This window comes from Bombus terrestris, chromosome 4 (assembly GCF_910591885.1).
Source record: "Bombus terrestris chromosome 4, iyBomTerr1.2, whole genome shotgun sequence".
NCBI classification, from domain to species: domain Eukaryota; kingdom Metazoa; phylum Arthropoda; class Insecta; order Hymenoptera; family Apidae; genus Bombus; species Bombus terrestris.
In genome coordinates this window covers 6,849,584-6,871,135 of record NC_063272.1, presented here as the reverse complement: position 1 = coordinate 6,871,135, position 21,552 = coordinate 6,849,584, and the positions used below count along the sequence as shown (strand labels likewise).

General features: G+C 36.4%; 1 protein-coding gene across 3 annotated transcripts in view; it reads right to left on the bottom strand.

Moving 5' to 3' along the window:
• Positions 1-21,552, bottom strand: part of LOC100646409 (mannosyl-oligosaccharide 1,2-alpha-mannosidase IA) — a 702,484-nt gene that overhangs the window by 230,708 nt on the left and 450,224 nt on the right. Inside the window, exon 1 of one of the 3 annotated variants that reach the window (XM_012308266.3) lies at positions 14,625-16,173. The exons of 1 other annotated variant lie outside the window; for it this stretch is intronic. The gene's annotated coding sequence lies outside the window, so the exon portion shown is untranslated. Of the gene's footprint in view, positions 1-14,624; positions 16,174-21,552 lie in introns of those variants that run through there. One more of the 3 variants, XM_012308265.3, reaches the window with a different exon arrangement.

Below are 21,552 nucleotides of genomic sequence, written 5' to 3'. Positions count from 1 at the left end.
CGCTCGCTTCGTCAGAATGATTTATCGACGTATTGGCAGGGGAGCGTGGCGGCTCCATCCATCTCGTCTGGTCGCGAATCGTTTCCAGGTTACTCGAGAAAGCAGTTTAGCGGTACACCCTCGCGAATGCACCAACGCGACCGTTTGTTCCTCCTTTCCTTTCGCGCGACGATGATGAAAAATAACACTGTTCCACGACACCACAACTATTCTTCCTGCTTCGTTTAATCACGTTCAACTACGAATTGGCTTATTGTCGAAGGACGATTACCGAGTTCCTTGATACGCTGAAACTACCATAACACAACGAGATGACGAGAGTCTCGAATCTTGTTGTCTTTTTGCAAGTAGTAAAGGTATGACGGTTAAAAAAATTACGATCGCAAATAAAAATCTACAAAAATTACGATAGAAACATTTTTGCTGTGACTTTGAAACGTGAAGTCGTTATTTTTTTATCGTGTGGTGTATTTACTAGAATGATAAAAGGTATGGTGATTTTTATTAAATTACTACAAGCCGATACGAGATTTTCGTGATAAGTAAACGAATGTTATTTCATATCTCTACTGTCTGCGATAAGACTACTGATATTGATATTATTATCACAGATTTTCCCTAGTATATCTAAGATGTACGTACTTAAATCCTTTGTCTCTCAAAAATTTTCTGTACACAGATATCGAGAATAAAATGTCAGCAACTAAGGCTCTTTTAAAATGTTCATTACAACGATTGTGAGAAAGTCTGTGGTCAAAGTATACATAAATTTACTATATCGTTGGAATAAAGAGTTTGTCTTCACAGTATCGTATGAATTACTACGTTGGATTTTACCAATGTAGATACTTATATATTAGCTGCGTTTGAATAGAACTATGGTCTACTTTGGCCGGAAATCATTGTAAATTACAACAATTACGACCACTGTAAATATTTCTAAATTCATAAAATCTACTCTCTGAAAGAAGAATTCTACATTCAACAAGATCAGACATAGTCATTATGAAAACCATTTTCTACGATTCTTACAACATATACAAAAACGTATCTTGAATCTTTATGCAGCTCATTAACTGAAACTCGAATCACAAAAGCTATAATTAAAACACGTGATCAATCACACAACGTCCACTTGATAATTATTTGCGCGATATTCGCGGAAAATTTCGCCACGGCTGCTCGCGACAGCGAAATGTATTTTTGCGACGCGTTAATCAAGCGACGAAAATAAATCAAGCAGTTCCGGATATTGTTCTCGGGTCAACGGTTAGACTTCCGCTATGAAGACGTGCAAACGAACCAGGGATTTGGACTAACCAGGGCGAAAGTTGCTCGACGAAAGTTCCCCTTCCTAACTTTCATTACGATCCTTTCCCGTCTTTTCTTGCTTCTCAGGCAAGTTCGCTCGAGGTATGATTGGAAAAGTTGCTGGAATTGGTCATTGGTTATTTTCGAACGTGCACATGCGTCAATAACACGCATACGATTAGCGAAGAAACTACAAACTAGAATTGATATGTATTTTTATTCTGGCTTCGATCGTTGACGATGATGTCACGAAGGCGATAGACAGTTCAAATCCAATTTTTTAGGATTAAAAATTTCACAAGATAATTACTTAATCAGCATCTTTTTGGAATTCAAAAAAGCGTTTCATATTTTTAATTACAACATCCTAACAATATTCTAATTGTAACATTTGAAATATATTCTTCCATTCTGAAGATATATTTCACTCGAGTCTCTACAAACTGTTTAATAATTATATATGAATGACTTTGAACTCGGCGCCTGTGCGCTTATATATCATCTCCAATGATCCACAGCTCGTATATCGACCTTTGCGGTATTTTTGAAACACGAATACTTAGAAATCGAGATGCTTCTGTGGGGATTGAAGATTAATTACTTTCATTAAGAGAAAGTGAAAGAACCGGTATTCTTGCAACAAACAAGACGAAAAAGATTGAAGTAGAAAGTTGCACTCTCCTATAAAACCAGCATTCGTGCATAAACAAATAAATTACGAACTAATATTATCAATCTGTGTAAATATCTGAGTTTATAAATGATAAAATAATACTTTATATACGTCACGTTACAATTTCAATACTTCGGATTATAAATTGATAAGTCAGAATTATGCGTTTATATACATACAAGATGTACTTTTTGTTACTTTTAATAGACGACAAACGTCTTAATCAACGGGAAGTGTAACGTCATTCATCTATTATGAAATTCTACTTCATTTATCTTCTTTATTTTTCCATCTCGTAATATTCTTCGACAAAAATGCGTATTAAAAGTCGCAATGCCAAAGAATATTTTATCGTTAAATCTGTCTAGAAATCAGAAGTTAACTTTCGGCAAACTGCACGACCAACATTATAACAACGACGAAATGTAGATAACGCAGTTTAGAGACAACAAAGGTTATTATCATGCAAATGAGCATTTAGGAGTGTATGGACAGATAGTTTCTTACAAGCTACGACCATACGTATCGCCGTATGTAATGTCGTCACTGACATATTTTCATGCTAATACCGGATACAACTTGAGTATTCCGTGTTACACACACGATATTTACCCCTTAACCTAATTCCATGTGCTTAATACGTTAATCTCTGCGTTATACATATGTCAGTATGTCACGCATTCAGAACATTGATGTTGCGATAAACCGATAAACTTTCACAAATTAAATTCGCACGGATTACCATTTCTTGCAAACTATATATAAACGATTATAGTAGAAGTGATACACAAAATGAAAAAAAAGAAATATATATATATAAGTATAATTATGTCCCTATTCCAATAAAAGACAACTTTCATTAACTTTGTCAAAGTAACTAGATATTTTCACATTTAATATTTTTCATATTCCATATTATCTCATATATTTAGCTACAAAGAAAAATCCGCATGCAACCTATTCTACCCTTAAAAACATATAACCAACGAACCATTAACATTCGTCCACAAACTAACCAACGCCAGATTAACTTAGAATCTATCAAAAACTCATCTTCTACATTCTCTGACCTCGGCAATTGGTCCGCGAATATTTCGTATCCGTATGGTAGAAAATTTTCCGTTCCAAATTTCGCAAGGTTGATCGAGCGGAATTTTCGGACGTCCAACAACGAAACTGAACTATTTTCCACGGCTTATCACTGCAGATGAGACAGGGTCTATCAGCTACGCGACTCACGGCTACGCGACACAAATAGTTGGCGTTTGCACGACACGTGGTGCACGTGCACCGTCTGTGAGTGACTGATACGGACGTGGATCGGTTGTTTAACGCTACGCGATTGAACGCGACGAGTCGATCGGTCCTCTAATGGAACTACAGAATAACGAGTCGTTCGATTCGACTCGTGATCGAAGTTCCTATTTAAAGAAGTATTTAACGACACCGTTTAAGAGTTCTCGGAGCTCCACACGAATATTTCTTCGAGATGATTCAATGGACTGTGATTTTAGAGCTGGTGAAGTCGTTTAGCGATGTGCGAAAAAATATTTGACATTGTTTGAAAAAACACTTGTTGGTAAGATGAATTTTTGAGAGAATCTTCCTCACGTGGTTCGAAAACAGAGATACCTTCGAGATGAACTTTTGGTTTGTAGAAGATATGAACACTTATTTTTTTTATCGATGTTGTAATTATTCATAGCCTTTCTAAAATGCGTATATTAAGGAATAATTATGAAGATCGTAGCGAATAAAACATTTTAATTAAATTATCTTTTGTCTGGTCCTTATTTGTTGTTAAGTACTACTATGTTATATACAGCTTAATAAATAAGACTTTTATAATATATTATAGACAATTTAGATGGCTATTTATTTTTTAAAACATTTACTACATAGCGTACGGACATTGTTGATACACCAGTCATTTAGCAACTTTTATATTTTATAAAAGATATGTCTACGTTCATTTCTATTATTAATTAATATTTTACGATAACGTGTGCATTAAGAAGCTAAGATAAGGGAAATAACTAAATATGTTAATACGTTAACTTAATTATACAAATTTACTGATTCCATTCGTAACATTTATAACTATGCATATATCTTTACCTATTAGTCACGCCAGTAGAAACTGTGTTAATGTGCTATTGATCGATAAAACGCAAAGCTCGTTAAACACGAAAGAGCTCTAATTATCTGAAGTTTTCGACTATTGGATTCAATCTAGCGATCCTAATCGACTTAATTGAAACAAATTTGCAAGATACAAAAAGTCGTATTTTTAGAGAATAATATGAATAGTGGTTATAAATAGGGGCTAAACAGGGGACGGATAATTCTAAAAAGAGACATGGATCATACAGCCAGGAAATATCAGAGACGTGTTATTTCAGAAATAGAGACGAACCGAGACCTTTCACGTTTCAGATTCCAAATCGAGGCTCGCGATCGGAGCCACCTTTCACTTTTGGTACCGTACGAGCGCCGCGTCGTCTCAATTAGCATAAAATGTCAGTGAAAGAAAGTTCAAAGCTATCGATTCACGCCAATAACTCGAGGAATGCCACTACATTGAGCAACCAAACGAATCGTATTAATCTGTTGCTAGCGTAATTCTATTGCGCTGAACTTGCTGCATTGCTAATAAACGCATACTGCGCATAGACTAATAAATTCGATTTTATCTGTCTGAAATTCCATTGATTTATATGAGCTTGGGATTTCTTTCATTCCTATAGAATTCAATCACAAAGACTAAAATTTGTATTCAGTAGAAAAGAAATTTCAAGACGAATTACATTGGAAAAAATTCATTCTGTATTTATGAGTATTAATAAATATTCATAAATATCCATAAATTCAATTAATTTGTCTATTTGATTTGTAATATGAAATTTAGTAAAATCTCTGAAACCATAGTTAAAATGTTTAGTTAAAACGTTAACAAAAGATCTACTAATGATTTGGCATTAAATTCTTAGATTTTTATTTTCTGTTTAAATTTCCTAATTATATAAATTTTATAGTCAGTATACTTTTCTGCATTGTCAAGAAAAATTCAATTTATCAGATCTAAAAATTACTGTCTAATTAAACGAACTCCTACTAACTAAATCTGATTATTTGTCCCATTAACGATGTTTCTTTCTATTTTTTTTTTTTTTTTTTTTTTTTTTTATGTGAACGAAAAATAATAGATAATAAGGAAAATTAACTAAGTACCATTAAACGTACGAATCGTTTGTTCTTAATACGTCCAGTGAAATTAATTAAGTTACCATTGAAGAACTATATACATAGTAATTTTCTGCAGAAAACTTCTATATAAGCCCATATAACAAATATTTATTCCCAAGTGTCTAAGATTTAATCTACATTTAAATTCTTTAATACCAAAGTCGCTCTAAAGTTACAGAACAAGCCTTCTGATAAAAAAAAGGTCTCGAGATCAACGGTTATAATACGTTAAAGCCAAAACTACGAAAACCAGCTAGAAGAACCCCCCAAAAAGGAAAGACGAGAAGCAGGAAAAAAGTTACATGTACATGAAAAGTGGCTGTGCGAACCAGGGAGACACAAAGAGAACGTAAGAGGAGAAACGAGGGTAGGGGAAGTGCAAGCATGACGACAAAAAGAATAATCGGTGAAAGGCGAGCAGTCGCAAGAAACGGGAAAACAGAGCGGACAGTATAAAATTGCGCGGTGCAATTTAAATTTTCGGACCAGCTCGCCAGGGTTTCCAACTTTTTCAATGTGTATATACACTTTTAAAAGGAGCCGTTGTATAATGTAGAACACCCTCGTATCATCCAACCACCGCCTTCAACGCTATCTTATTCGCGAATTTGTACGCGCACATAAAATATGCGTACGTAGTGACGGTCTCGAGTTTCCCAGGGGTTACTATTTAACGCCATGTTTTTCCATTTCTTTTCCCCTGCCATCGTAGCTCGTTTTAAGGGTGGGCGCTAGAGAATTTACGGTCCGCCCAATTCCTCCAGATATTTCTTTTTCCTTTTTTTCTCTTCTTTCGCTTTTTCTTTTGGTTCTTCCGCGTGAAGCCGGTTTCCCCTTTGGTCCGTTCGTGAAATCATTCGACGAATCCTGCTAGCAGGCGAACGTATTTGACTTTCATATTCGGCACGCGTGAGCACTTCTGTCCCTCAGAGCTCCACCATGGGGATACGACTGGAGGATGAATTTATGGAGCGGCTGGTAACGGGTCCTCTCTCGTCCCAGTGAAAACAGAATCGTTTCGCGAGCCTCTCGCGAGGGTTGTAGTGCTATTTTTTCCATTTCTTAATTATGGGTATTTGTCTGTTCGTCGCGTTAGTATCATGCTAATTGGTTCTGAATTAATTAGTAAACTGAGGATTAAATTTATGGAAAATTTAGTAATACACAAATGCACAGCATTCTGTATGCATATAGTATGGAAGAGATAGATAAAATGTTTGTTATATTATTTGGTGGGTGAAATAAATATTAACTCAGATCTCGTTTCGTTAATTACGTTTACAAATTTGTATTAGTAATAATGGATGCTATTTTAAAGTGGCAAAATCAATTCTATAGCCTGCATAATATGTTACTGCATATTGTATGATTTATATCAAAACTAGAAATTTTTATCCGCATAAAGAAAAATATTATAATATCGGAAATAAAATATTTTTTTTTATTTATTATGATGGTTTATTTAAATGGATTGTACAGATGTTGATTAAACAGAAGAACAGAAGATGGTTGTTAAGAGTTAACGTGAATTAATCACAATAATAAACTATAATCTAGACAACTCAATACTTAGTTTGCAACTCTCATCACAACGAATCCAACGCTCTCTCTCTCTCTCTCTCTCTCTCTTACGCGAACCACACTCTACGACAACGACAACGCTAGCAACACTATCGACAACGCAACTCGCACTCTCTGACTTCTCGATTCATACCCTTTGACTTCTCCACCGACACTCTCTGTTCTAACATCCCTTTGTCTTTTCCTCCCCCACGCACGTGTTCGGCAAACCCTCGTAGCCAGGATCACGTAGGTCTTTTCTACGAAACTATTCAATTGAAGGACCGACGACACATTGATGGGCCCGATGACGCTGTGACGTCAATCTGAGGCCAGATGTGTGCAGGTCCTCACCGCGTACCCTCAATAACCTCAAGGACCAACCACAAACTTAAACTTTTAGTTTATTACCCCTGTAAGTTTTATTGGTTTATGGATGGTTCTAACTGGAAAGTTGGTTTTCCCAATGTCTTTTAGGCCTTTTTATCCACGACACTATAATATTGCTCGATCTTAACAAAAGATATTCGATCTTACCCAATTGCTAATACAAAAAGATCGTAAAGTGTGTTTTTTTACGATTGTGGTATTCTTCCACGTGATACAAATTATAAATCAAACAATGACAAAGTTATTACCGTGGGTATGAAGATTATCTTGTTAATTGTTCGCAGGGCCTTCTACCGTAGCCAGATAATAGACTACTGGCCTTGGTACACGAAATACAAATGCTCCCTATAGTCCGAAATTTTAAAGCCGCTTCCATTACATCTATATTTCATTCATAATATACATTATCATAATTCTATTGTTTTTATATATAAATTGTCATATATATACACTGCCAGTGATAAGTATTAATGCACTTGGTGATATTTAGTATGCATTGAATGTTTTTCACTGCTTTCATACATTTTCTACCTCTTATACTACCGCATATCTGTTATTTCCGTTTTAATAAGGTAGCACATTAAATAAAGTGGAGTTTATTAGTTTTCCCATAAGTATGACGATTAAATGCTCTAATACTCACGGCCATTAATATATATAAATTACATTCATGAACGCATTCCTGCAAAAATTACAGAAATGAAAAATAAACGAGAAAAGATCTTCCATTCATGGTACTTTAATGAACCGACAATTACTCCAATTCGCAGCGTTGGTCTCTCGTAAAATAGCTCGATATCCAACGAGACGAGTTTCTTCAATTTTTAATACTGGAGACGGAAATCTACTACTTTTCCTCTTTGCTTCGTTTAATTATTTCCACGTAAAGCTAACGTGATTCCACTCAAGTACAGGTTGCTCTCTCTCTCTCTCTCTCTCTCTCTCTCTCTTTCTATCTTTTTACGTTTCTCCTGGGCAAGCATTGCCCGCGTCGAAATTCAATGAAAAGCCACGTTACACGTTTCACTCAGGAATGCCGAGAGCTTACGGCTTACGGCATCGAGAAATTTCATAAGAACGAACCGGTTTGGTTCTCGAATTACCCGCCGCGCCGCCGCGACGTTGCACCGCGCGAGGAATCCCAAGGTTTGTTCAAAGTGTCAAATATCGGAGAGGAAGACGATATTCAGCAAAGACGGAACCCATAGGGGACAGTGTCTAGAATCCTGTGCGAAAATTGCGCCAATGAATGGAATTTCATTAGGCAAAAAGAGAGTCAAGACAGTTTTGATCAGTTTTTGTGATTATTATGATTGTGATTAGATAATGTATCTATTGATTTAAGTATCTCAGTTTCAGAAGGACTTTTATAAAGATTGTTGACTTGTTATTTTCTCATCGCTATTCAGATTTATTGTATCTCATAATTTCGTTATAGAACTACGTATATACTAATCTTATATTTTAATACTCGATGTACCATTTTTAATATTACAATCGAAGAGTTGTTATTCAAATTTTAATCAAAAACTGAATCGATATTACTTTTTATATTTGACGTTCGCTATATTCACATCAACTGTACAATCACTTTCCTCGGATATTATATACCTCTGCAGTGATATTTAAAAAGAATGTATATAATACTGCAATAATACAGTGTATATCAATTTTATCTACGATTAACATTCACTGGTGGCATTATTTTATGGCAAAAAAATGATCTAAATCATCGAAAGATAAAAGTTATACGAGCCATTTCACTTTATTTTCGCGATAATATCACAGCGAAAATCACCGCGTTTATCCGGATGTTTTGAATAAAACACCGATTCTTCCATCATTTTTGTGTTCTTTTCGTGAAAAACAAAATATGTATCGTATTCGCTCACGCATCGCAAAATAATCCTACAATCCAAATGTTAAATGGCAACGAACGATACGAGCCGGGATTTCACTACTGTTCATCGGCTGTGACGAAAAGCTGATTTGAATGGCTGGTAAACGTTTAACATTGATCGCCTGCACATTTTTGTCGCGAAATTGACGAACGAGCTTCCGTTGCTTCGCATCTGGCCGTTGTAAACAAGCCGAATAAAATTTCGTCGCTCGTGCTCGTGAAATTCGTTCCAGCTCGATTAAAAAAATAATGTATTTTCATAGGGACGTCCACTGTGTGTCGAATACCGAACATAGCACTGTATCTATGGCAACAAAAGCATTTTATTTTCGTTACAACGCTGAGCCAACGGCGCTCGGTCGATTGGAAAATTGAAATAATTATGTAATACGATTAACAAATATAGGAAAAATATGTTGTGCCCTACGAATAAAGTTGAGAATAAAATTACGATTCGCTGTTTCGTTGGAAAAGTGATAAAGACGGTGAAAAATATCTCGTTTATTTGTCTGAATACACGCGATGTCATGGTGTCTCAGCGTGAGTTTGCACGGCACGGGAAGACAAACATAAACGTCATTAGAGGCGTCTACACATGAACTAATTGCAGGTTCAACGCGAAATTGTTAACTGTAGCATGTGAATCTACCATCTACATGCGTAATTTCTAGCTTCAAGTCTATGAATATCATTCGCAAACTGAGTACTTACTTTCAATATTTCAAATCTATTTACTACTCGTGAACGATATTTAACTTAATCGTGTATCTCCTACGAAGTTAAAAATTTTCTCATTTTTAGGCAAATGTAAAGAAACTGATACTTTGCAATGTATACTTTTCGCCTGAATTTGAGATAAATCGAAAATATAAGGTTTTTTGTTACTAAAGTGGAGCGAGGTTTGTCATTAAAACGAAGTATATTTTTCATTTGAGTTTCAAATAAATTGAGAATGAAGTTTTTTGTTATTAAAGTAAGGCAAACACAATTAAAAACCTAATCTTTCACTGGAAGCATTGCTTCCTTTTGGTTTCATTATTAATTACATCATTTAAATTATATAATCCCATATAAATTTATTCTAACGACACATCGCGTAATTATCTATTCCCATTGTTTCTTCCATTGCCTGTTGGTCTGGTCAACGTTAATTAACGAGCTCGATTTACTAACCTTGATTTTTATTTACCATGAACCCAGACTAGAATTACCGATTATTAAGCAGAGGACAATCGCGTTTGTGAAATGATAGGAAATATCACGCGATACGGCGATTATAAAACTATAAAGCGTCAGAAAATGTGGAAACGAGCGTCTGGCTGGAACCCGACGTCCATACTTCCGGTTTCGCGCGAACACCGACGTGATAATGTTCGTCCTTCCGCGGGCGAACAGGAATTGTCCTGTTACAAGTGCCGGAAATACAAAATACGCGAGAACGAAAAAGTTACGTGAAAACATCAAAGCGGTCTTTTTGTCGTTGCTGGTTTCCACGGTGAACACGCTTTAATTGCACCTGACTTTGACGAACGAAACGATGGTTTTCTGCCGTAACGAAATTGTACAATAATTTGTGATATAGTACTAGGGGCAACGTAGTAGTCGGTAATGAAAATTATACTTTAGTTTGCTGAGACACTTAACTACAAATAGAAATAAATACTAGTGAATTATCGTTTGCCAAATAATCTGTCATATTAGAATTCCACAAATTCTAATTTATTCTATTGTATTAGGAAGTTAGAAATCTTCTGCGAAAATCGTAAAAAGTTTCGAAAATCACGGTAGGATTAACAAAAAGTATTAAATTAAAATAAAGAAAGAAAAATAAAAGAACAACATAAAAATGGAAACATAGAAATTCTGATTACTGAAACTTATTGCAGAAACAAATTACGTAATTGCATTCATTGTAACGTAGATGTTAACACAACGTAGAGAAAACTAACATTTATTCCTTATAAACTGTGCACGAGTGGTCGTTCGATTAATACATTTCACTCTAAGCTCTACGTGTGGTCGTGCAAGGAGAAACATTTGCACAGAACTCGCGTTAATCAGCGATAATGCGTGCGCGGGGTGTAATCAATTCAGAGCTCAATAAAACTGTTTTAATCGGTCGACAAGCGCAATATTCACCGGGCTATAAACGCGTGAAACTACATCGTCGAAACAAAAATTATTGCTTCTATCTAGGTTAAAATCCCTATATTAAATTCCCTATATTATTAAAATAAACTATTCAGATATCTATTGGCTATATAGGTACTGTGTGAATCGATGTGTTGTTTCGATGATTTATCGAGGAATTTGCTTATTGTGGTTAATACCCTGAAATCGAGTTTAGTTTAATTATGAAATCAAATCACCAACTGTTGGTAGTATCGATAGTTAAGGGCAGATATTGAATTTTAACATGCCCCCGCGCATTTTGTATTTTTTACGTTTTATAAATACATTTTTTCTTTTAATTTAATGGCGAAGAATTCTATTTAAATTGTGAAAATTCAATCTCAAAAAGAATATTTATATAGGATGACATGCAACTGGGTCAAATGATCTCTGGTTATTATTGTACAACGTGCTGTTATCCGTCCTTTCGCATCTGCTATAGAATTATATGGGCGTGAATATATCTTACATTTCATTAATCTGATTAAATCATGGAAATAATATTTCGAAATAGTTGGACTTTAATTAATGATTATTTATGGACTTTCTTTGATCTCTGCAGTTCATATCAAACTGAGCATGATATTTGAATTCATTCCATCTTTTAATTCTTAGGATACAAAATACATTGTTTCGTACTAAAGATTAGTTTAATGAAAATGTATTGAAACGAAAGAGTCGATGGTTACGAAAATGTGAAAATTTCCTCGAATTATGAATGTACGTTAGCTTATGAAGCTGTTGAACATAGCTCATTGAGTATGAATCAATTAGAATAGAACGTCAAATTTGTAATTCTTTAATTTCTTCTAATATTTCTTTTACCGTAATGATAAACTGATATGATCTAAGGAAGGCACGCGTTCCTATCTTAAGGAATTTTGCAACTACACAATGCACTATACATAATTACTCGTGCCAATCCAATTAGTATAAGAAAATAAATATCGCTTACTTTAATCGTATAAATCACTGACATATATACAAGATATTTTTCAACCAACAAAAATAATCTATTGCTACATATTTCGTCATTCTAACGGATATTAAAAATTATCTGCGAAAAAGAAACGCTTCGAGACACAATATTTATTCGATAGCATATAAATACGACAGTTAAACTTCCTTTTTGAACCACTAATCATCTCCCTCGCACATGTCTGTCTCGTTGCAATCAAAAAACCAGATATCATTTGTTCCAGTTCCGTAGACCACAAACATACATAATATATGTATATTATGTAAACGACGTCAGTCAACAAGAGAAAATAATTTACTGTTAGATATTTCGTCATTCTAAGAAAGCAAATTCTAAGAAACTACGTATGTAATTCAAGGAATTAAAAATCACTGCGTGATATGATAACGAACGATATCTATAGAGAAACGTATCGAAGCACAACAATATTTTTGTGATAGGAGAAAAATGGCGATAATGAAACTTTGATGAAACCTGACTTCTTGTTGAAAACTCGACTTATCGTATCTTCATGAATGGTCGTGCTCCCTGCGTTCCTAGATAAGATACCGTGGGCGCTGATAAAGCGATCTCTCGTTCATTCGAGTCAGTCTCCCCTAGCGAGGAAGAGCAATCTCTAGCAAGTCTCTCACGGGAGGCGTCGCTAAAATAATTCAGGACTCCCGAGGAGAGATCGGGTCCAACTTCTCCCTCGCGAGAGCATTCCTCGAGGATCTACGAAAATACGATTCCCGGCAAATGTCTACTTCGTTACTGGCTCGCTATAAATAGACCCAAACGGCCTTGGTCAACCTTCTTCGAGTTCGTCGACATTGGTAACCGGTATCCTCTCTCGGCCGACACTTCCACCAAAGAAGCTTCTGTCGGCCAGGGATTCCGAACTTTTGAGATCATACTCAGGGCACACAATGTCTAGACTCTTTTTTCTTCGTTCCGTTTGGTGTCGGGAGAAAAGTAATCGTTTCGGAGTATGTTACGTTGAGAGCTAATAGACTTGCGATAGTTCGTTTTCTATTTATTCTATCGAATAGAATAATACAATTAAATTTCCTTGAAATTATAAACACGAAGTTATAAAGTACTAGAGAGATTATTTGATCTTTTGAACGATGCTTATAATCGAACAGAGTTGAAATTGGACCACTTTTAGTTGAAATTATTTACGGTTTCGTTTCAACCGAGACTGATATTTGATGTGTTTCACAGAGTGGTAATGGTAAGTAGTTTAACCTGTTTTCAAGTTAGACGAGACAGTATAACGATGCGAGGTAATTTGTACTTGGTTTTACAGGCTAGCAAAATTCTGATATCCTGCTGTTACTTGAACAGTGATTCTCATTTATAAACACTATGTTACATACATATTGATTTAATGGTATCACGCTACTGAAATATTATAACAGAAGTAAATTTCATTTAAAACCAGACACAGTCGTTTGGAATTATCAAACAACGTACGAAATGAATACTTAATATATCAAGAAAACAAGTATAGCGAAGAAACGGCCGAAATTAATGTTAATTAGCCTGGAGATATCGCAATCGCCGGTTTTACAGCCACGATTTCTTGTCCCCGACATAAATCGTCTGATACGAAATCGGGAAATAAATCGATTCGCGAAGCATTGAATAAATCGGCGAGATAAGCCACGTTCATTATCCTCTTTCCTTCCGTTGATCGATGCATCGATACGCGTCGAGAAATTCCGAGATCGAAAGATACAGCCAGTAAGATATCGAGAGCTCCGTTTCTCAATACACTTCCCGAACGCTAAATACGAGTAAACTGGTCACGAACGAGACTTCCTGGCCAAGGGAATTCCAACACGAATTTCCCCTTGTCGACACAAAGAAGCTCGCACAAAGACATCGCTGACTAATCTGCAATAAATTTGATCAGCAATGCGAGACAGATTAAAATAACTCGTTCTCAACTATAAAACAATCACTAAGAGAAGCCAAAACAATGGAAAACGTAAAAGTTTTACGAAAATTCACTTTCCGTTGGCTAACCGTATATATTCGTTTAATCCCGAAACCACAATGCGTTACAACAAAGCCAGCAGCCGCAACGAACGGAAAAAGTCACGAAGACGAGTTATCCGCGCTACCTCGAGCCTGTAATCAATTTCCCTGGTGAATTACGCTATCCGCACGGGACACGTGGAAACCGTACATGTGGAAGAAGCAGCATTGGAAGAGAACGATCGATTTTCGATCGCGTGCACTGATCTGTCGTCACTTTTCAATTTCCAACTATAGAATCAACGCAATGACATCGAGTCGTGAGATAAGAATAACCGATAATCGCGAGTCGAACTCATGAACGACGAGCATTGAATAAAGAGACATTTACGCGTCACATAAAAGATGTAATCGTTGCATGAATTTACCTGTTTCTGGAGACGCGAATGGATGAGGATTGAAACAAGCCAGCCGAATAAATCGTTGTATTCTTCTGGATATCGACGAACGTGTCACAAATACTCCTTCAAAAATTCTGTTTCTTATCACGGTCCGCAGCTTTCCACGAATATCTTCTCCTTCTTTTCGTAGCTTCTTTCACTTTTGTATTTCTTTCGACGAAAGAACAAGCCTTTAATTAAACGCACCAAATGTGAATATCGAATCGCTGTTTCGTCTATCGCCAATTATCATTCACGTTTTCACTTCGCCGAACACACTGGATTATCGAACGGCTTAACCGACGCGACTTCTGCACTCTGTATTACACATACATACGTATAACGATGCACTCTCTCACGAGCACGATGCTTGTTTATATTTTTCAAATTTCAGCGAAGATTTCTTAATCGCACATCGTCACGAGTAATTCACGACACCGAACAAGTCATAAACACAATGAGCTTATCCGAACGTTTCGACTAAGCCTGGCAGAGTTTTTGTCGCGACACGACCACGCATAACCTGTTTACCGGATGCACAGACACCGTTCAGACTTCTCTTCGAGAAACGCCTAGCTGGCGATGTTGGTCCCACGAGCAAGTAAATTCCTTCGTTGACGCGCCGGAAGACTCGGTGTCGTATCGACGGCGTTGCCAGTGATACGTTTCCGTCGCGCGAAATCACAGACACGTGTGTCTCGAACGTGAGTTACAGGCGAGTCAAACGAAACGCCGCAATCATGTATGACAGAGCAACGATATGACTGAATATTAATATCAAACAAATAAGAACAACGATTGAATTATTAGCGACTACCTCGAGTAAATAACGTAGTCGTCAGACTTTCGATCTCGCGAAATATTTCCTACACGTTTAACGTCGACGATTCATCGACGAGATTTTTATGTATTCGAGGAACACAATGGAAACACGATACGATTGATAAGCGTGTCGTAGATCGCGTATTGGTACGAAATTCAGTAGTAACAGCCGCCAAGGACGGAAAATGGACAATACGTATAAAGCTATCAATTTCAACTACTAATTGTACGTACTTTTCTTAACGATCCATTAAAAAGAAGGAATCATTCGAAAGATTATTATTAATAGCACGCAGAAGAATTTTCAACGAAAAAGTCGACATCCAAGAACATGCTCTTCGTCCGACTATTATACTTTAATTTCCAATTCTATGGTTTTCCTAGTACATTCTTACAGCCTCGCGACCTCTGGGAACGAAGGTCGAATTCTTGAAAACGTTAAAAGATCACAACGAACGCGAAGCAGAATTTTCCTTTTGCGCGTGAATCGTTTTTAATGTTAGAAATATAGTGCTGATTATCGCTGTGACTCGTGTCCCTGATGTTCTTCGTTGCTCGTTCACCACACCGGAAACACGCACCTGTAGGTAGATCCTTCTAAGTATTTCTACTCCCTTTTCTCCGTTCACTTCGTTCTTCCAGCGGTGAAACAACGTTACTGTACGACACACTCGCGCGCGATCGCGTCCGCCGGAGCACTGACACGACTCAGAATTCCACGAGTGACTGCAGCCGCATACACGACTCGAGTCGAACGACTTCGCTGTTCGGCGCCACTACTCGTCGAGCCGAACGGCTCCGAATCCCTACGAACCGTTTCTTTGCGCTGCCACTGGCCACGACTCGCGCGCACTACGGCTCCGACTGCTCGCCGTGATGGAACGCGTCCCATCGTCCAACCCTTCGCGCTCGTATTCGGCTCGGAAATGGTTGCCGTGCTGGTCAGAATTCATTTGCATCCCACGAACGTTGATAAAATATAATCTCGTATGTAACGAGCAGCTTAAAAAGTTTTTTTTTTTAAGAATTATATGAAATTTTAAGGAGCGCGTTGACGAAGAGATGCGCAAGCAGTGGCTGTTAGACAGCAGATATACAATCGAAATGGTAAAAGTGCTGTAGTGACCGAGCAGATGTACGATCGAAATGGTAAAAGTGATTTGCTGGCTGAACATACGACCGCAAAGGGTTAATAAGTATTATACTTTAGTTCGTCGATGAAATCTTTGAAGAAGATCGAGGAAGAAAGATTTATATCCTGGAAATGTGAACAACAAAAGCTTCTGATGACTTTGTATCTCCCGAATTTAACAATTGAAACTTTCTAACGTCGAAATTTTTGTTTTCGAACGTAACATGAAATCTTTGAAGAAGATCCGGAGATTGAGGAAGGAAGAAGATGTACGTTGTGAAAACGTGAATGATAAAAATTTCTGATAATTTTGTATCTTGCGAGTCCGAGAAACGAGGTTCTGCAACATTCAACTTCATATTTTCAAACGTATCATGAAGATCATAGAAGATTGTTTGTCTTCGTGAAAATGTCAATGACGAAAGACTTTGACAATTTCGTATTTCTAGAGTTCGAGACTTCAATATTCACATTGAAATTTTTATTTTTAAGCGCGTTGTGAAATCTTTGAGGGAGATAAATTTGAGGATTTAAAATTCTGGGAAATTTGTTAAAAGTGTCCTCTTGGGTGGTGGATGAATGTGTCGATAAATTGTATCTTAAGCAGGAATTTTTAAACTTGACATTGTTAGGCGTGATGGTTTGAAGTTTCTATAAAGAATGTAAACAATTTGTTGAATTACAAAGTTTCAAGATCGAGGCATTTGAGAATACAGTAAACGTATTAATTGCTAACAAATGCATCGAAATTCCAATTTCACCTATTAAAAGTTTCTTTGTTTTCTTCTACCAAATAGTCTCCTCAATAGTTAGCCCAAACCCCAGAACCATTTCATTACAAAACCACGAGTCTATCAACAACCCAATGTACCTCCTCAATTCTAATACAACTTCACGTTACAATCAAATTTATCTATTGATTTAACATACCGTTAAACATTCTCCATAATACTAGTCAATTCCTCAAAATAACATCGAAACTCAGTTTCAAAACGTCACGAATATTCATAACTAAAAGGAATTTTTAATGAAATAAAAATGAATTCTGCCCAAGATGTTACTTAAAAAGCTTGTAATATCTTTTTCTTCTGATTTAATTTTCAATTAAAACTAATTATAAGAGCGAAGAACGATAATCTGAATTTTCACCTACGTCATGTTTTCTTACGCGTCCGGTGTTATGCTTCTTTTTATAACAATATGATATAATAATAATTAACAATAAAAAAGACGTATTATTATTCAAAGACACGACCTATTTTCTTATTATAATGTTATTTCCTCTTGTTGGACTTAACAGATACAGATCGAACATAGTTTGAGATCGTTCGACAGATCAATGGATGAGGTTTTCGATGGTGTTCAGGTGCGCAAGAACTGCGAAGATCGGTCATCGAACTTCGACACGGTTTGCCAAGTCTGGGCTCAATTTACGTTCAGTTGCGAAAGCAGCCGACGCTCGAACTTTGGATTTACATTCAAGTAAATTGGAATGCGGCATTCGGCGCGGAATGTACGGAGCATGCTGATAGTAAGGCGACGTGTTTTCGTGAGGAGAACGTTCCCGGTTATCGAACACCCTGGCGACGTTATCGATATGCTAACTGGCTCGAAACTGTCACATAATTTGTCTCCGCTCGTAGGAGCTGCGGTCAAGCTGGTTACTCGGAGTTTACACTTCCTTCTCTGTAGGGATGAATGAGGAGGCAGTATATACGCAGATTTTTAGCTGCTGGTTTCTCTCATGTTTGAGATGTACATTGATTATAAGAATTTTACAAAATGCGCGTTATATGAAAAAATATTTAAAGCAAAATATTTGTTCCACTATTTAGTAGATGAAAGAAATTACTATTTGGATATGTTTTCTTTTATTTTTAATTATGTGTCAATTATGCTCCTGAAAATATGAATTTGATAAAAATCATACAATATAATCATGATACATATCAAAATATGACGAATGTCAGTATAATTACGTGACATGTTTCTTCTGCAATAGCGTTTCTAAATATTTTAAAAATGTCTCAAATTTTGTAATTGAGTGTGGTAGTGGGTAAAGAAAAATATAGAAAATATGTTTCAGATGGACATTCTAGAGCTTTCTCAATTTTTGTTCAATTTCTCAAAAAGTCAAGGTTTTCATTTTATAAAGCTAAAAGTTTTATTACCATATTTAAAAGTTATTAATCCACTTTTTCGGATTGTATTAAATGTGTGAATAAATTACTAAGCAAATTATGAGAAAGTATTTCAAGTATGCGACGAGATGGAAGTTTCCATTTTCTGCAGCATATAATGATATAATACGATGATGAAGGTGGTTAATAAAGCGGAGAGAAACGTTTCATGAAGTGGGTCAATTGTCCAAGTATAAATTACGAAAAACCGATCGATCATCGAATTCGATTATACAATTAGTTGGACAACTTGGCTCCGTTCGCCACTTCAAACTTCCACCAACTTCTTCAAGCGAATCAAAGTGTACGTTCCATTTTAAGTTACGAAACTGTTTCCGAATACGGATCACCATTGATTATTGATTCTGGCTTACACTGCGTACTGAGAATATTAAGGGGAACACTAAATATTCTAACGGATTTCGTATTTAAATGCTTAACCCAATATTTCAAACAAGAACAAAAATTTAAGGAACAAATTTTTAAGACTTTTTTTAAATTCTATGTTCACTTTTCGATCAACTAATTTTTTTACCCAAACCTTATTACAATCAATTTCTAATTATCTTTAGCAACTGATATCACAATTATAGTTAATAAGTCACTCGTCTCAATTTTACTTTAAACAAAATAATTCCATTTGTTACAAGATTTACAAGTTCCAGAACGGAATTGTTGGAGATCGAAATAATTGACTTTTCAACTACGAAATAATGCATCAGGTCGTAACGAAATTCGGTTGAAAAATGATTGAGAATTGAGCGTAACGAAATTTGTCAAATATTCTACGGACACGAAATAATATAAAAAGGAAAAAAACATGTGAGAAAAACACGTATTCACTTTGAAATTAAAGTAAAAAAATATCGACATTGCTCGGCTGGCTGATCCGAATTCAGTGCATTAGATTTCAATTACGAGGAATCCATTGTAACAAGCCGTGATAAAAGCTGACGTTGTGCCGGGTATATGGGTAAACTGGTGCAAGAAAATTCTTTGAATTATATCTGGCTGACAAAGGGCTGAGAGTTCTTGGAACGTTGAATAGACGACCGGCCGTCGAATTTCATTCATATCGGAGACGCTTTTCACGAGTCGCATCTTTTTGTCGCTCGGGGTTGATCTTGATTTTGCATTAACGCGAATGAAAGTGGCTCGATACTCACGATGGCGAAACTTGCAATCCCGAGTCCATTGAAAATCCTGCCACGTCGCTGCAATGCGGTTTTCCCTGATAAATAAGCCATTACATCGGCTTGTCGTTTATGGACGAATCATAGTGTCGACGGGATCGTAAATAGCAATAAATGGACACAGCTCACTGATCTAACGGTTATTAGCGTCTAACTATTTCCCGGATCATCGACTTTGATACAATACGAAAATATTGTATAGTGAGAACATACATACTATCTTTGGAAGATTCATGTCTTTGAAATGTTGAACCAGAGTGCTATTTTATTGAACGAATAATAAAAATAAACTAATTTTATCGCCATGAGAAATAGTAATATCTAGTACGATATCGAGATTTGAAGCGCGATATTAAATATGCGTCGTAAGTTTATTATATAGTCGGCGTAATAAATCAGTACAGCTAATATGCTACCCATCTGCAAACCTAAAACTACATATTTCGTAATACGCTATTTAGATGGCCATTTATCCTTAAAACTGAATTTTAAAAAATCAATTCCATCTCTGACTCAATGACTACATCTCTTGTAATTCAGTTAATTTTATCGATACGAAAACTACTCACTGCGTGATATTGCATAAATATTTACCAATATATCCACATATCCAGGGTTCTAAATAATTTTATCCGTAGCAATATCGAATTGTTATCTAGGAACTGGAGCCCGCCATGTCAGCAAGAAATCGCAATGGAAACTAATTCCAACGTGTAGTTGCAAAACAGCCGAAGCTAATCCCGAAATGAAAACGTCCCGTCGCGATCATGTCGTGCAATAGGATCGTAAGTTAGCAGGCGGTGCGGCGGTAGTTTCACGCTTAAATTAAGAGTGGAACGCGTGCGTGATGGAAATCGTTTTCACGCCGGCGTGTCCTCGCGAAAACCAAGCAAGGAAATTTAGATGGGATATAGCGCGTACAGGTTTATCGGAACCTACTTACGATTAGCCGGACGCGGCTTGCCGAACTTCGACCTAATAACTGGGAACACGCGAGGCCACCTAACCGTATAGAGATTATATCTTCATCGCGCTCTGTCCAAATGTTAAACGATTATTTTACGGAATATTCATGAAGTGAAGAAAGTGAAAATCGAACACGTAGATAATGTGGTATTACTATCTTTCTATTCCTCTGTTGTATATTGGAATTCATTTTTAGTTGGATCTCGATGAGTTGTTCCTTTTTATTAATCATTGTAATTGAATCATTCGCGTGATGGTTTTATCTATTGCTGGAATTCTTTCTTTGACAGTCTCAATTGTTTTCTATTACTGACATTTTCATTTTGATACCTTGACATTGCTTTCCTACTGCTCGAATTTCTTGACTTTTCTTGTGGAATTCATCGTTCTTTTTGTTGCTAGAATTCCTTCTACATCTGTTACGCCGCGCAAGACAGCTGCACTCCATCCCGCGCGGCTTGACAGCCAACGATCTACGTGCCGTCCTTCGAACCCTCAATAGGCTCAAGGACCCACCATAAATTTGAAATCCTAACTGCATTGTTCGCACATAAGGTTTAAGTCAGTCTGTTTGCCCGAAAAGACTCTAATTCTAGAAGTGTTTTTGGCTGGTTTTTAGAAAG